This window comes from Puntigrus tetrazona, chromosome 5 (assembly GCF_018831695.1).
Source record: "Puntigrus tetrazona isolate hp1 chromosome 5, ASM1883169v1, whole genome shotgun sequence".
Lineage (NCBI taxonomy): Eukaryota > Metazoa > Chordata > Actinopteri > Cypriniformes > Cyprinidae > Puntigrus > Puntigrus tetrazona.
The window spans coordinates 25449014-25466594 of NC_056703.1; positions in this window are offsets into that span (position 1 = coordinate 25449014).

Consider the following 17581-nt stretch of genomic DNA (forward strand, 5'->3'; position numbering starts at 1 on the left):
TATAATAAATGTTTTTTTTGTTAACAATTTGATATAAAAAAGGATACAGCACATAGTGTGAGCACAGTAGTTCCCTTCTGAGGGAACTTCAAACTGTGTCCTCTAGGGGTCACTATGGGGAGCACCTTCGGCATGACCGCTGTCTGATTCAGACATCTAAACACAACAATAACACTAGTCAGCGACAGCCTATGGCCTCATCACCCGCCACTTTCACAGAATAAAAGGGTGCTGAGCAGACACGTCATCTTCTTCTTCATCTTCAGAACGAATTTGTTTGAAGTTGTAGCCTGGTAAGGGCAATCTCTCTTTCCTTACCAATATCGAGCACTAGCAAGTATTTAAAAAGTGTGTGGATCTGTGTCCTAATTTTTTTTGACACCTGATGACAAATGATCTTTGCGTATTTTGTTTGGGTGAGGAGCATGTGCACAATATCCTTGAGGGGGCAATCTGTGTGCCTTGTGAGCAATTCTCTATAAGAAAGCTTCACTCTCGTTTGTCTCTCTTTTTGAGGAAAAAGGGGGAGCCATCAGCTTCCCACAGCTCAGGACCCCCCGCTGCTGAGGAATGAAGAAAATAAAGGTCTGATAAGTTGGAAAAGGAGCTGTCCCTTTCACGCTCACCAATAATAGGCGTGAGTGAACTGTTGTATGAAGATGCTATTTCTGTTACATCATCTGATCCAGCTGCTAGTGCTCTGCTGGCTTCGAGCCAGGAAGTGCAAGAGATGTCAGATGAGGATGAGGAAGTTGAGTATGCTGAGATTCTGGAGTGCCACGGCATGGCTTGCCATGGAAGCAGACCAGGAATGTAACCCCCCGAGGTTGCCTAGACTAGCGTTATCTTTCTGACCATATTCCTTCAGCCCAAATGAGCCTTTTATTTCTTCCTGACCTCCATGTGGAGATTGTGAAAGCTTGGAAAAATGTTTTTTGGCATTTCCATCAAGATGGTGGTTGAAAAGTTTAAGGCGGCCAAGATGCGCTAAGGGTGTAAAATCAATCTACCCTCAATCTAAGGGTCAGAGGCGGGCACAGAAGACATGTCATGATCGTGTTGAGGTTCTCTTCATGTGCATGTGCAATTGCACATGTGCACAAGTGTTTGACGGATCATGTAGATTTCACACCTATTCGTTTAACTACTGCAGTTCAAATGCCAAAAAATGGACAGGGTTTTTTTTACCCATACCCTCTTCCTCAGAATTAATGCACATGCAGCTTGTAAGACTGATGACATCAACAAATGATGACAATGGATAGAATTAAATACAGTGTTTCTGCTAACCCTGATGCCTCTCTGTTTGGCAGGCACCCTCCTTATCTCCTTCAGAAACCCCAAAGTAATGGTAAAATATTCAAATTCAGAGAAAAGATGACCACCCTTTTGCTTTGCAACCATGTCAGCGCAAATGGTGAATTGTTCCAAGTTGATCAACTCCGCTCATTCCTACGTGAGAAAACACCAGGAAAAGGTTAGTGAACACTACATTTTAAATGTTCAATTTAGAAATTAACACAGTGTTTCAACTTAGAAACACTTCATTTTTTGCACTTTATAAATTATATTCTATCTGATTGAACATTGGTATTTGTCATTCCCCCTTGACTGTAATGTGATTTTCCCACATGGGTCTCCATGCCCTTTTTTGGTCCTTCCTATTTCTGTCCTCGTTGTTGTGATTATTAGTTAATTAGTCCCTGCCTGTGTTTACCCACCTGTTTCAGTTCTCCCTGATTGTTTCCATACCTTTACACCTTGACACTCCCTCACCACAAACCGTTCTAATATAGTCTCTCCTTCCCTGCATTACCAAGTCCTTCTGTCCTCCACTGTGATTCTCAGCCCAGTTCCACCACCCATGCTGAAGTCACGAGTGGCTGTGCTCCCACTGCGCCCTCCTTGACAGAGTCTCTATAGCAAACTTTATGGATTATGGATAAGGCTATTCCCCCTGACTTAGTGGCTTCTATCCTCGCCCCTGACTCACTGCTGGTCCCGTCCAGCCCTTCCTCGCCTCCAGAGCTGCCAACAGAGCCCACTCTTCCAGAACACCCACCAGAGCCCTAAATCCCTGAGACCCAAAACTTCCCTAAGAAAATGTTTTGGCATATTGTTATAGCCGGGTCAAGGGTGGGTGGGCTGTGGGCAGGGATTGTAATCAAGCTCACCGGATCCATCATTGGCTGCCCGAGACTCCTGATCTGCCCTGGTGGCCTTCCTGGGCTTCACTGTGTTCCTGCCCTGCACCGGCCTCCAGGGCGCCCTCCCTGGTGGTGGTGGTGGTGTAGTTGTGGTCTTATGGCTCGGGAATACTGTCACGGTCCTGTGATGTTGTGTTTCCTTGCCTTTATTTGGTCCTTCCTCCTCCTGTCTTCATTGTTGTGATTATTAGTTAAATAGTCCCCGCCTGTGTTTGCCCACCTGTTTCAGTTCTCCCTGTTTCTTTTTTATATTCATTTATCCATTCATTTATCCTTTGTCTGTGATTTTAATCTTGTAAACATTGTTCACGTGTTGAAGTATTTTGAATCTGCATTAAAGCTACTTTTGTAAACTCCTGCATCTAGCTGTTAACTACAACCACGACATGGTGCTTAATATTATTTTTATTGTCACATTTGTCTTTACTTTTTTACTTTTTTGTTTTTTTGCCTGTAGTTCAGCACAAATTACTTACTTATTGTACTTCAATTGTACTTAATTTTCTACATTGTTCATGTCTCATTGTGTTTTTCTGAGCAGTGCGCATTCCACAAACTCACTGCATGGATGAGCTGCCAAGGACCCAGCTCAGAATTAAGAATTAAATCAGATAAACAAAGTGGATACCAATTTGTGGTTATTTTGCTAATCACAAAATAAACATAATTGGTAAGATACCTTTATTGTGCTAAATGCTGGATGAATTTGCCAATAAAGTGTACTTTACACATTTCATGAAAATCAAATTATCAATGTTCAATTCTCCAAATATTAATTACAAAGCTAATTCATATTAAGAATCAGATTAAACACATTCAATTTTAAATTAGAATGTAATTGTTTCTTTTGATATAAAATGGAAATAATAAACAAAACAAAACTATTTAAAACTATTAATTTTAATAAACAGCTCAATTGTGAAAACGTTCCCTGAGTGCACTCTTCTTTTACCTTATGTCATTTAAACAAACAAACAAAAAAATAATAGGATGAAATTTAAAATTGCCTTTTCTCTCAAAACATCACAGTTGTCCCAACAAGGATTGATCACATGGGTTATAGATAATCTTATAACCTCAGTAGTTCAATGTTCTGATCAGTTTTTTTTCTTTTTGCTTCTCTTTGTCTTAAATCCTTCAAGAAAGGGAACTTAATTCTTTTGATTTGGGACCGGCTTGCTTTTATAAAGCAAGGTTGACAGTTGAAAGAAAGGATATTGTCCTCGTCTTTATGTGTCTTTCTTTTCCTCTATAGTAGATGTCATGGAAAATCAGAAACGTTGTAAATCCGTAGAAAGATAAGGAAAAAAAAAAAACCCTGGCCTGATCACAGACCAGAACATTCATTTAGTGAACTGAAGAATAATTTCACATGAAAGATCAAAATAAAAATAACAAACATACAATTACAAATACCAAGAATAATATATATATATATTCAATTACCTCTGAATCAAATTTTTTTTTCTTCTTCTTACATAGGCACATGATCAATAATTGTGTCAGTGAACTGTGCATTAACATATTTATAGCATGATTAGCATGTATGTTTTTTTAAGCTTAATCAGCATGTTTCTAGGATGTTGCTATCATGTTTTTAAGCTAATTGCATGATTAGTGTGTTACTAGCATGTTTTTGCCTGATTGACAAGTTATTGGTATTAGCTAGATAGATTAGAAATATTAGAGTGGAAGAGTATCATATATATGTCCTTTAGCTCTATGTTCAGGTTTGCTCTTATGCAGGAGATTGTGAATGGTGTCTGCAAACAATTAAAATGTGACTGAGTTGGCTTAGTGAATCAAAATAATGTAATTCTACTTCCTTACATTTTTCAAAGGGCATTTGTTATCTTTTTTTTATTTGATCAGATCATGTCTTTTCTTCTCTGTCAGACTGCCTGTCTCTTCTCTCATTGCGTATGCATGTCACATGCAGATTGTGCAACGACAACAAGCTCTCATTGATAAATAGCTAATCTTCAAAATAGGATAAATTGACTAATTTTTAAATGTTCTTTAATAACTTATACACTTTAATTTTCATTACAGAATTATGATGTTACTAACTGTGAATAAAATAAAATTCACTTCAAGTCTTCAATTAACCAGGGTTACACAATTATTACAGCAATTTCAAAAAGTACAAGAGATGTTATAGTCTTTCACATATAAAAATTGTTTTTGAAAGTTGTTTACATGTTATTTTTTGTCCTTCATGTGCAATCTACTAGTGTTTAATACAAATGTCTGTGCATGTAACGGGCTGAAACAAGTTAGAGGACAGTCATCATACCCTCCTGAATTACCTGAACATTACGCTCATACACAACTTGCGCAGGCTCTTGCAAAACATCTGTGATATTCCAGTGAGGTAGAAACATTTCTTTGTGCATCTCACAAATAAAGTGCAGAAAACAACAAGCAGTGACAACATGCACTTCAGCAAGGACCACCAGTGACCTAATTTGCCCAAATGCGTTCTTGACAACCATCCGTGCTGACTTTGACTTTGCCTCATGATTTTCCCAGAAACTTTTTGAAGGATTGTACTGCCTTGTTGTTTATAACTCACTGCCTGCCTCCTGAATTCTGTCTTTGTCTTGTGTCCAATAAACTTCCACGTATGGATTCCAATGTTGCCCCCTCACCTCATTTACAGAGGCCTGTTGATATACACCATATTCGGACCTAAAAAGGTGCTAATTACTGGACCTAAAAACCCCACATGTAATAATCTAGAACACTGTCTAACACTTGATGTAATTCTTCTTCATCAGTTAGGAATCTAAGTTTGCTGTTTGACAGCATCTTTCCTTTAAAAACCACGTTTCTAGCATCTGTAAAACTGTGTTTTTATACCCAAATTATGACCTATGCTCTCAATGTGAAATGCAGATATGTTAATTCATACATTGATGACCTTGAGGTTAGATTATTGTAATGCTTTATTGGGTGGTTGTTCAGCATGCTTGATAAGCAAACTTCAGCCAGTCCAAAACGCAACAAATAGAGTCCTTACTAGAACTAGGAAGTATGGCCATATTAGCATGATTCTGTCAACACTGCATTGGCTCTCTATCAAACATCAGATAGATTTTAAAATCTTGTTAATTACTAACATAGCTAATATTCTGACTGAGCCAGTCATCGATGCAGTTTAGGACGTGGACACCCTGAAGCCGCAGTGGTGATAGGGCTGCGATTATTACTTTTGTAAATGTTTGGGGCAAACATGCTAGGCCGAAGGAAAGAACAAGATATTGGTACACGAGGTGCCCTCAAAAGCGAACCTCGCGAACCTCCTGTGAGTAGCATGGACCTGACCTGATTTTTGAACTTGTGTGTGTGTGTGATTATCTTGAACTTCAGCTTTCTGACTGAGCAGTTCAGTTGCCTGAGATCTAAAATGGGCCTCAGCCCTCCATCCTTCTTGGGAACTATGAAGAACCGGCTGTAGAAACTGACTCCCTTTCTTGAGGAGGGACCACCTTGATGGCCTCCTTCCTCAAGAGAGTATCTAGTTCTTGTTCTATCACCAGAGCCTGCTCGGGGCCCACCAGAGTAGGCTTAATGCCTCTCTTTAGAGTCTGCAGAACCCATTGAGACACAAAGCTTCCATGCTGCTATATCGTTTGCTAAGGGAATCAGTTTCGAGAGGCTGACTTTTGATATTATTAGAAAGCTTGTTGCCCTGTGACGACTTGCCACCAGGTAGACTGTGAGCAGATTTTTGTCATGAGCTGATCTTTGTCAGCTTGCAAATATCTGTTCAACCCGTGTCATTGCCTTACTCCTCATACCGGGCAGATTGAGGGCTCTGGCAGAAAAAGGAGAAAAATTGAGATTATCAGCCATCTCAATCTTCTCTATCAGATCCCTCTATGATTCCTGAGAGTGCAGCAGCAGCAGGATTAGCAATGCAGAGAACTCTGGTGAAAGCTCCTTCCCTTGAGAAGAAAGCCTTTGGGAGCAGAGTATAGTGAGTGAGAGACACTCTCTAGAACTAAATGACATAAAGCTGACACCGACTTTGCCGCACGTGCCTTTATATTGTCCTGGTCTCTGACGTCACCCGCCTATGATGTTGTGCCCTGACATTGACAGATTCTACAGCAGTTTTCTGGTCTCTGATGAAAGTCATCTTTTGGTGCTGATGCACCATCTGATCTGAATACTGTGACGAGCATCCCGAAAGACAATCACCATCACCCCTGGAAAACCCATCACTGGCTGGTTGTGTGATTTCTCCCCCCTCCCATGACAACTGAGAAACAGAATAAAAAATAAACAGACTAACATTAGAGTAGATGCTATTCTTTTTACGATGTAATGAGTACATTGTGTGTTATGGGGAGTGTTTCCAGCTCAGGCTGATATAAGTGATGCAGAATGCAGAAGTATATTAGTGTGCTATGTGTAAGCTAGGTTAAAGAGATCTGTCTTTAAACTAGATTTAAACTGATAGAGTGTGTCTGCTTCCTATACAATGTTAGGGAGATTGTTCCAGAGTTTGGGTGCTAAATATTCTTCCTCTCTTATAAAAGAGAAGGAGTGGAATTTTTTTTCAGGGAATCTATAGTGCACTATTTGATGTGATACTCTAACTGACAGCTGCATGGTAAAGGAATAAAACTTTCTTTAGTCTTGCGAGAAGATCTGCGGGAAAGAGTAAAAACTATATGTGGCCCAATTTGGTTGTTCTCCCCTTCTACCCCTCCTGTCTAAATAAACCTCTCCTTCCCCTCGAGTGTGACAGATGCAGATAGGTGGTCAATGTAAATTCATGTAAAGCATGTTTACTGCTGATCAGTTGTGCAAATGTTTATGAATTTCACCAAATTGGAAAATTTTCTGGCCTGGCAAGATGAAAGTTAATCTTGGTTAATTGTAATATTGTCTGAAATAATTTTTCTAGTAGGTTAGTGACTGCTGTGATTTTCCGCATTGTCCGCATGCTAGGGTGAGTCAGACCTGGGGATCAATGAACGGAGCCGGGGACACGTCTTTAAGAACTGGATGTCTGGCCGCATCATATTTAAACCCACATTATATTTATGTTTTGCCCACAATTCAGATGGCACTTCTGCCAAAGCAGGGTGAATTTCTGAGGGGAAGTTAATACTTCGTTGTTCAATGACTTTCTCTTGTGCTTTCAAGAAAAACTGAAAAATGAAACTATTGAGCTGTCCAGGAGAGGAGAGTGTTCAGAAGACAGATGTCAGGGCCTTGTGCTGTACTTCTGCTTGTTTTATGCAGAGCTGGCAACTGAAAAATGCAAGGGGTTGCCAAACACCCTGTTCCAGTGTAGCAGTGTATTTTCTGCGCTGTGTCAAAATGAAAGACTACGATAATTCTTGCCATCAAGTCCTCCTTTATTATGTACCTGGATAAAACAAACAAATATATATGAGGACTTGTACAACTTATAAAACAGCGTGCCACAGCAATGCATGACACTGAAAAAAAAAATTACAGACATTAAAAAATAGCTTAAATAGTGAAACATAATCATTGAGGTATCTACATGTCCATTACATAGGGTCTTTAAATCACATCATTCAGATATATCCCGTAAATTTATCTTTTACATGAAACATGGCCTTAATTGACTTAAATGAAACCCGACAAGTCAGCATGATGGCAGGAAACCCTTTTAAATAAATACCTGCTACATTCCCCCCTGCTGACTTCTGCTTGCACATGACAAAACAAAACAAAAATGTCAACGTCCCCCAAGAAAAAAACAACCGGATACATGTAACCAAATTCATATGAAAAATAAAAAGAAGCTGTATCATAGTACCAATAGATAATACTGTATGTCACATGAAACACTAAATACTCCAGTCATAAGAACATTCTTTTCAGAATTAGAAATGTAAGAGGGTTGTAAAACCTCTAAACACTCACAGGAATAACATGCCTGTTACACATTACATACATTTAGTGGTCATTACTGCAAAATATTTCATAAGATCTTATCCACTTTTGGATCACTCATAAATATTCTTCCTTCTCACAAGGTACTATAAATACATATATTCAAAATATATCTCAGAATTCAATCACAAAATGTAATCCTCAAAGTTAATAATTCTGATATATAGTATCACATATATATGTGAACGAAAAACATTACCCATTACCAATATCTGGTTCTGACTGCCAGTAACCCACTCTGACTGGAATTAGTTCTGGAACATTGCAGTGGTAAAGTATCAGTATTTACACCTTCATCAGCCATAACAGTGTTCTTGCCATCGGCAGGTTCATATGTTAAAGACCTGCAGTCTGTCTTAACTGTCTGTCTACTGTTGTCTGTATCATGTGATGCAGTCAGGGAAGTAGGCTGGTCATTTACACTTAACTGGACAGAATACGATTCAGAGGGGTCAGCATCTTGAGAACTTGGGAGCTCTGACACCCACGAGACAGTTCTTTCTTGCAGTTCATCAACAGGTAAACTCAGCTCTTTGTTTTCATTCCCAGACAGACTTGACCTGCTTGATGTGACATTCTCACAAGTGTCAACATCGGACAACTCATTTTGCAGAGGCTGGGAGTTCACTGGCATAATGATATTTATATGAACAACGTTCTCAGTTCCAGTCACAGAGTTCCTGATTGTGAAAGTATGAACCTCATGTTCATGTCCATCACAATGTAAATATGACTCTCCCATCTATCAGCAGTTTTCCTCTTGCCACGCTATTTGCCAGGAGTACTCTGTCGCCAACATTCACTGGAGCACCCTTGAGCTTTTTATTTTAGAGGTTTGCTTGCCTCTGTTGTTGCTTTGAAGCGGAACACTGGGCCACCTTCATAGCTTGAGCAAGATCATCTCTGAAAAACTGTACAAACTGGTTGTAGTCGACCACCTGTTCATCAAGCAGCGCTGATTCAAACATCATGTTAATGTGCACCTGGGAGTTCTTCCAAACATCAGCTGGAATGGAGGAAAACCAGTTGTTTCATGAATCGTTGCACTATAACCAAAGGTGAGAGACATTTGACATTTGAGGCCATCTGTACTTAGTTTTAGGTGGTAAAGCACAAATCATGTTGCCCAATGTGCGGTTGAATCTCTCCACAGCTCTGTTACCCATAGGGTGGTAGGGGGTCGTATGGGATTTTTGCCAGCAAGTTGAAGCATTTCAGAGATTAGACAGCTTTCAAAACTGGCTCCCTGATGTGAATGTATTTGCTCTGGAAAGCCATAGATGCAGAAAACTGCTGCTGTGCAACCACCTTCGCTAATTGGTTAGAACATAGGTAAGCCTGTGCCAGCTCGATAAAATGGTCTGTCACGAACCAAGACATCCAGAGACTTATTAGATGAGTCTTCAGCAGACCAAAAATCTACACAGGTCTTGATGTCTTGATACTATCAAGCAGAGCTCTTGCATCAGGTTCCAGTGACTTCACATCTTCTGCAGCAATGGACATATTCTTTCACATCTCTTTCCATCCCTTGCCAGTAGAACTGCCGTCTAGTTAGGTAGAGTGTTCTGTGTTGCTCCTGGTGACCTGCTTCATCATGCACTCCCTTGAGCACTACATTTCTAAGAGTGGCTGGCACAACAAACTGAAATGTCTTCTTTTTTTAGTGATGACGTTATTAGAGACTCAATACAGTAAACCCATTCTCACTGTTAGTTTGTTCTAGTGTCTCAGAAACTGAAGAACACTCTGTGATTCTTTATTTCTCTCTCTCCTGGATGGCCTACGTTTGCGCTCCAGCGTTTGTCAGCTCCTGTCTGGATAATACTGGATTGTCTGATAACTGAGATGGAATAATTCACTCAAGCAGCTGTAGAAGCAGGTAAGCATGCAGCTGAACATGATTTTCCTGTTGCCTACTGCTTTCAAAATGGCAGAAACTTCCTCCTGTGACAAGGAATTTCTTAGAAAAAACTACATGATTCACCTCAATATCTGAACAGGGCTTGTCTTGTGCTTGTTTCTTCAAAGGGTGGCATGACCAGCGGAAAACATCTTGGACATTCTCTGGTATGTAGGTCAGTGGATTGTTGTCTCTCCACATAGAGAACCACTGACCTCTGAGCCAGTAACAACATTTTTCACAGACTGCCCATTCAATGGCAAAAAACTCCAAACTATGCTCTGGATATTTTGATTGGGCATAATTGCTAGCAAAGGCTATGATGCGGGCGACTTCTTAACCCTCGGCTATCTAAGAAAGCACTATTACTAGAAGCATCAACAGACAGCAAAAAGGGTTTATCAAAATCTGGGTGAGCCAAAAACAACCCTTTCCAGCAAAGCCTGTTTCAGGGCATTAAAGGCATCTCTACATTCCTGTGTCCAGTCCAACGATGTTAGCTGTCTCCCTGCCTTTGTACATTTCTGGCCTTTGGGATGACTCATTTTCCCCATGCCTGATCTTAATGCAAAGAGGGGTCTACCAATGCAAGAACAGTCTTCAGTATACTGCTGTTTGAAAACATCATTCCCAAGAATGACCTTATTTTTGTCTGTGATGGAATATTAGAGCCATCGTCCATAAGATCCTGTTCTGTGATGTTAACAATAGCTCAGACCTTTTCAGGGTCTGTAGCTACACCCTCACTACTCACGATGTGTCCAAGAAACTGACGGAAGATTTCATGAAATGACACTTCTTCTGAGACACTTTTAAATTATGATTCTGAAGTCTCTTGTAAACCATCTCTAATCGTTCCAAAGCAAACTGTTCACTGGGGGCAAAAACGAGGATTTCATTGAGATAGCCCCTCAGGAAGCCTGTTATACTCGTAGAGACCAAAAGGCATAGTAAAAGCTGTGAATCTCTTGTCATCCTCATGAACCTCCATTATAATAGCCTGATGTTAAGTCCAAGTGTAACCAACGGAAGTCTGTGCACAGCTTCAGATCACCATTCCTCTTCCAGACTAACACCAGAGGTGACACATAATCACTTGTTGTCTTTCTGATTATTTTGCACTCCTCCATGTCATCCAGGGCCTCACGCAGTTTCTCATAGTGTGCTGGTGATAATCTTCTGTAGGGAAGTCTGAAAGGTTTAGTCTCACTTAGGCAGATTCTATGAACAATGACCATGACGTGAAAATATTGACTCATTATAATTAATCAGCAGTTCAACCAACTGCTACACTCTCCAGTAAGATGTTAAAGTGTTTGAGTCAATGTCAATATCTTGGAGCCCTAGGCTAGACAGTGTTGAACATGTAAGACCATGCGGCACATAGTGTTGTTTCTCCATCTTGCACAGGTTACTACTGCAGTTTGCAGGTGGTGTTCACTTCATTACACTGCATCTTTCACCTGTTGAAATGACATGTCAAACAGTCAACATCAAAGTCTTCAAGTGCCATGCAGGTGTAAATATCAGCCAGCTTGCAGTTGCGTCTTAGACAGATAGGCTTGTTCAATGGGTTGATAACTTTAACTGAAGTAACCCCATAAAGACATTACTATCCTGCCCACCAACACATTTCTTGGTGCAGTGCGTGCTGTGCTAGGCTCCACAACAACTGTACTGCTTATCGAAAGTGTATTATCACTGAACAACTTTTCCCACACTATGAGTTCTTTCATGGGTTCCAAAGTGACAGCATGCTTCAGTTCTACGGTTCTTACTTTCGTAGGGGGAACGGTTCCTTTCCATGACTCGACATTGCACAAGAGTTGCATCAAAGCACCTGTATCGGGATCTTTGCCTCGTGAGTCAGATACCTTTCCCCAGAAATCACTGGACACTTTCATGTCATGGATGTGATGTTTTATGTCATTACTTCCCAAAATTAGGTCAGCATTTTGTCCATCAACAATTAAGGCAGGCACAGAGACTTTCATCTTGATGTCATGCAAAAGTATCATGACTTGATTCACCACATAATTTGCATGCAGCATGACGTTTGGGTACAGCACCCCTTTATGTGGAGTTCTGAACACACTTGCTGTCTGCTGACAAGATCCCTGATCCAAGACTCGTTCCAAAAGACTGATTACTCAACTCAAAGACTGATCCTGAGTAGGCTGTTCAGTCACCTGGCATGGAGGTAGTACAGCAGCAGCTGTCAAACCATGACAATGGGCACACAAGACGTCTGTTGACAGAGTATGACATGCAATGCCACTCACATGTGTATTAGAAATACGTTGTTGAAGCTTATTCTCCCTTTGAAACTCATCCAGTCTAACCTGCACATCAGCAGTAGTTCATTCATGCAGCAGCTTACACTTGAATATAAGAGACAGCTCTTTAACAGTTCCTGATAAACATTACAGTAATGTCACGCAAGGGGTTATCTACAGTTTTTTCCTGTCTCTTCAATCCTTCCCCAGCAATGTGCAGCCTAATCCAGTAGTCGAATGGCTTCTCATTTGCAATGGTAATGTAGTATAAAAATCTGCCAAAAGCATGCATGAATACACTGTGTCACTACAGTGTTGTTTGAGCAGGTCAAAAACTTGCTTCGGACCATTACTGAGGTCGATCAAAGGGTTATTTTTCAATCCAACCTTCACTACATCACATGCCCTGCCCCGCAACTTAGTACTTTGTCAGCTTGGACTTTCAAGAGCACTTCAAATTTTTCAAATATACTTTTACTGCTTCCACCCACTCATCAACAGGAATCTTACCCTCCCCATCACCTCTGAAATATGGAGGTTTATTAACATCATGCTTAATGATTAAGCTGACTTTTGACAGTTCACTCGTAGTGAAAATTGAGTAATTTTGTTTGTACTGACCAAAAACTCCAGATTCAAGGCAGGTGACAATGTTTTGACCAATGCTACTGCCTATTTGTTTTACTATGTCATTAATCAGGTTCACTGGTACAGTGTCTGAATGGGCACAGAATCGTTAGAAACTGCACAAGACTGAGACACAGTAGGTGTCTGCTCATGTACACTTCTAGGGGTTGAGAAAAGTGGACCAATTTGATCAGCCCCATCAATCTGTGTATGGGCAAACCTCAGTACCCCTCTCCCTCTTCCCATACTGTTTTGACCAATAAGACTCTTCCATATTAAAATCAGCTATTCGAATACTTTTTATAATTACTCCCTTCTTCTTTTTTTATAATATAACTATAAAATTAAAATCAACAATGAAATTCAGTTAAAGTAGCCAACATGTTAAAATCACGCAAGGATGTCCATGCCCTTGGATCCTAGTGTGACCTAGTTTCTGGGTCTTCCTGCCTGTTCTATGTTCCCTTTAATTTGGATTAATAAAGACTGTTATTCCTGACATCTCCTACGTCTCTGCACTCCTTCCCCTGGAACATCCAATAGGATGGACAGCCTTTAGAACAATGTATGGAGGAGTTCCTGAGTGTTTTACGTCACAAATCATTTTTCAAAATAATACTCGACAAAAAAAAAAGTTAAAACCCATTTTGTTATACTAAGCTAGTTGATTACATTTTAGGGGGGTTTGCGATAACGCAATGTATTTTCCTATCTAGCACCTAAACTCTGGAACAATCTCCCTAACTCTGTTCGGGAAGCAGACACACTCTGCCAGTTTAAATCAAGATTAAAGACACATCTTTTTAACTTAGCCTACACATAACACACCAAAACACTTTTTATTATTCAAATCCGTTAAAGGATTTTTAGGCTGCATTACTTAGATTTGCTGGAACCGGGAACACTACTCCTAAAATACGATGTACTTGTGACATCGTAAAAAGAATGGCATGTACGCTAATATTAGTCTTGTCTCTTTCTCAATCTGTTTTCACAGTTTGTATCCAGACTAGATGGTGGATCAGTTCACAGAGATTATGTTCATCAGAGACCAGAAAACCTAGATGCGCCCGTGGACAGATCACTAGATCCTGATGCACACACACATACACACACACACACACACACACTAAGTCATTTACACTATCTGACACAGTTGCGTTTAAAATTGAACTGGAGGTTAAGTGCTGGGCGTCCGGTCAGAGGAGAACTGACCCCAACTGAGTCTGGTTTCTCCCAAGGTTTTTTTTTTCTCCATTCTGTATGCATGGGGTTTTGTTTCCTTGCCACTGTCGCCTCTGGCTTGCTTGGTTGGGGACACTTAACTTCTAGTGATTTAACGTCGAATTGACTACAGAGACCATCTCTGCATTTAATAAAAAAATTGGTCACTCTCGTCATTATACATCCCTTGTACTCTTCTACATTATACTGTACAGTGCTTTGATGCAACCTGTGTTGTTAAAAGCGCTATATAAATAAAAATGATTGATTGATTGATTGAAGTGTGGCTGTCTCCCAAACAAGATGTAATAAGGGGAGTAACCAGTGGAGGAGTGTGGGGTCACATTATAGGCATACACCAGGTTGGGTAAGTACCAATACACCCCATACAGCTTACAGAGCTCTGCAATCACGGCACTCTCGAAGTTCCTCCCCTGATATGAATGAAGCCGCTGGGGCACTCTGTATTTGAGAAACCATTCCTTTAGAAGGATCTTAGCGGTAGTGTCTGCCTTCTGATTGTGAGTAGGGAATGCCTGGCTGAACTTAGTGAATACATCATTAACCACCAGGGCATTCCCATGCCCATCAGTCGCAGGTTTCTGTGTGGTGAAATCCATTGCAACCATCTCTAGTGGATGAGAGGCCAAGAATGGGGTCCACGTTGCTTGAATCTTTGGCTGTGGCATTTTGGCTAGCACGCACCGCTGACACTCCTTAACCCACTTATCCACAGCATTATGCATCCCCACCCAATAACACCGCTGCTTAAGTAGAGCCAGTGTTCGCTCTATGCCTTGACGCCCTATGTGGTCATGGACATTCCACAACACAATTTTGATGAGACAGTTAGGGAGCAGCAACTGTCGGCATTCCCTATTGAACACGTTGTCAAGCATTCTGTACACCAGCCCATCCTATTCTTGTCCCACTGTTTAAGGATCGACAGCACCTGTCTGGTCAAGCACTTCCTCTCTCGATTTGTAGGCTTCTTCTTCTTGCTCCAGAAACTCTTGAGCACACTGATAGTAGGATCTGCCTCCTGAAACTGACGAAGATCATCCTTTGTGTATCCAGGTAACGTTGGAGTATTCTCTAGGGTTTCCCCTCCAGTCTCTCTATCATCCATAGCTGCTTGTAACCGTCCTATTTCTCTCTCTCCAGAACTCACTACTAGCCTGCGTAAAATCTGCGTAGCCTAGTGTTAGAGCTCAGGTAAGCTTCTCCTTGAGGTGCTCAAAGGCTTGCTGACACTCCACTGTCCAGGACACACGTGTTTACGACATCATGAAGCAGACCAGCCGCCTTCGAGAAGCCCTCAATGAATCTCCGATAATAACTGCAGAATCCTAAAAAGAACCGCAGTTCCTTCAGAGTGTTAGGAACTGGCCACTGTCTCACCACACTCACTTTGTCTGGATCTGTAGATACCCCTTGAGCAGAAACCACATGCCGCAAGAACTTTACCTCGGACTGCAGAAAGTAGCACTTTTTTTTTTACCTTCCGGCCTCCCTCACACAGCCTCAGTCCTTACTAAGTGTCCATTGAATGTACTTGAATAAGTAAATTGTCCAAATAGACGAGTAGCATTTGGAAGACCAGGTCACTCATTATGGCCTGCATGAGACATTGAAATGTCGCTGGCGCATTACAACGGCATCCGCTGGTACTTATACGGGCCAAAGAGGGTAATGAAAGCAGTCTTGTGGCGGTCCTTCTCATGAACTGCTACCTAGTGATAGCCACTCGCGAGGTCAATAGATGAGAACACCTTGGCCTTGCTCAAAGCATGCAGACTCTCATCTATCCGGGGTAACGGGAATGCATTGCGCCTCGTTTTACAGTTCAGCTTTCGGTAGTCTTCTGGACTAACACCACCGGAGATGCATATGAACTAGAGCTTTCATGAATGACATGCTTTTTGAGCAGGCCAGAGATATGTTCCTTCACTTCCTGAAATTGGTTTGGGGGTATATGCCGGTATGACCATGAGACAGGAAGGTCATCATTCAGGGGAATCTCATGCTTTACCAGTTCAGTATAACCAAGGTCTTCATCAAAGATGTCCAGGTATCCCCGTAGAAGCACCTTCAGCTCTGCCTGTAGGGCAGGTGTACCACCAATTTGTATCTTCTCTAAGGGACATTGCAGATCACCGGTAACCCCTGTTATTGACCTCTGGTTAACCATAACCTTGTGATCTGTAGAGACTTAATGCAATCTAACTTCACAGGAGCTAATCTCAACATGAAGTCCCTGTGCAAGTATCCCCAGTTTCACCTTGGGTGGTAACTACACATCTACTGGGGACAAGTTTACTTGGCAATTGAGCCTTACCTGGCTCAATTACACTTAAGCCTCCATTGTCAGCTACCTCTTTATGTGTTCTGACCTGAATTGTAGCCACGGAGGCTGCAGATATATATGATTTATGTGTGCCCACCACCCTGACCAGCCTCTTGTATTCTGTTTAAAATAGCTCTCGAGTCAGCATCTAGCATCCCCTCCAAAGCATGGTCAAACTCAGCTACAATGAATTGTTTTCAATGCTGGGCTATGTTCATGCCAAGTATGCCTGGAGGCAGCAAGTTAGTCTCCCCTTCATTCTGGTCACAAATCACCAAGAACCCACAGCCAGGCAAAGTCAACCCCATTATCTGGATATCAAGTTTAACATACCCAAGATAGGGAAGAGGCAACCCATTGGCGGCAGTAATCTTTAAGCACTTGCTCGTCCGATGCATGTCTTTGTCTTCCCTATGAAGATGTTCTTTAAAGAAACTCTCTGTCAAAGTACTCACGTTACTGTACTCATGTTAGCCTGAGCACCTTAGTTCTGAGCACCACAACAGGGCTTCCTCACTACTTACCTCGCTACTTACCTCTTGTTCTCCTTAAGACCCTGTTGTCTCCAGTGTTTCTGTCAGTGTCCTCTGTGGTTGTGGTGTGTGCTCCAAGGATCTCCCCTGTACTCCTGGTTCCTAAAAAAGATAAGGACTGTGCTCAGTATCGCTGTGATTCCATTTAAAGGCTTTTAAAGGGCTATATACTCACCCAAATTCCTCTGACATAGACTTTCCATGCTCGTCTGTGCAAATAAACATGATCATTTTACCTACCTCTGGTCTGCTTCTGTTACAGCAGCTTTCTAAACATGTTGTTTTGAGCAATGTAAATACAAATTTGTAATAAAATCTAAAGACATTTCTGATCATCCTTCATAACGCAGTATTATTTATACCTCATATCATATGTAAACATTTGTGTTACCACAACGACTGACACATTCAAATTAAATCTGTTATCAGCCCCACAGTGGAAAATGAATCCATAACTGTACTGGCTAGCTTGGATTGTCACAGAATGGAACGGTTCTTCAAAGAGAATCGTTCGGCTCAAT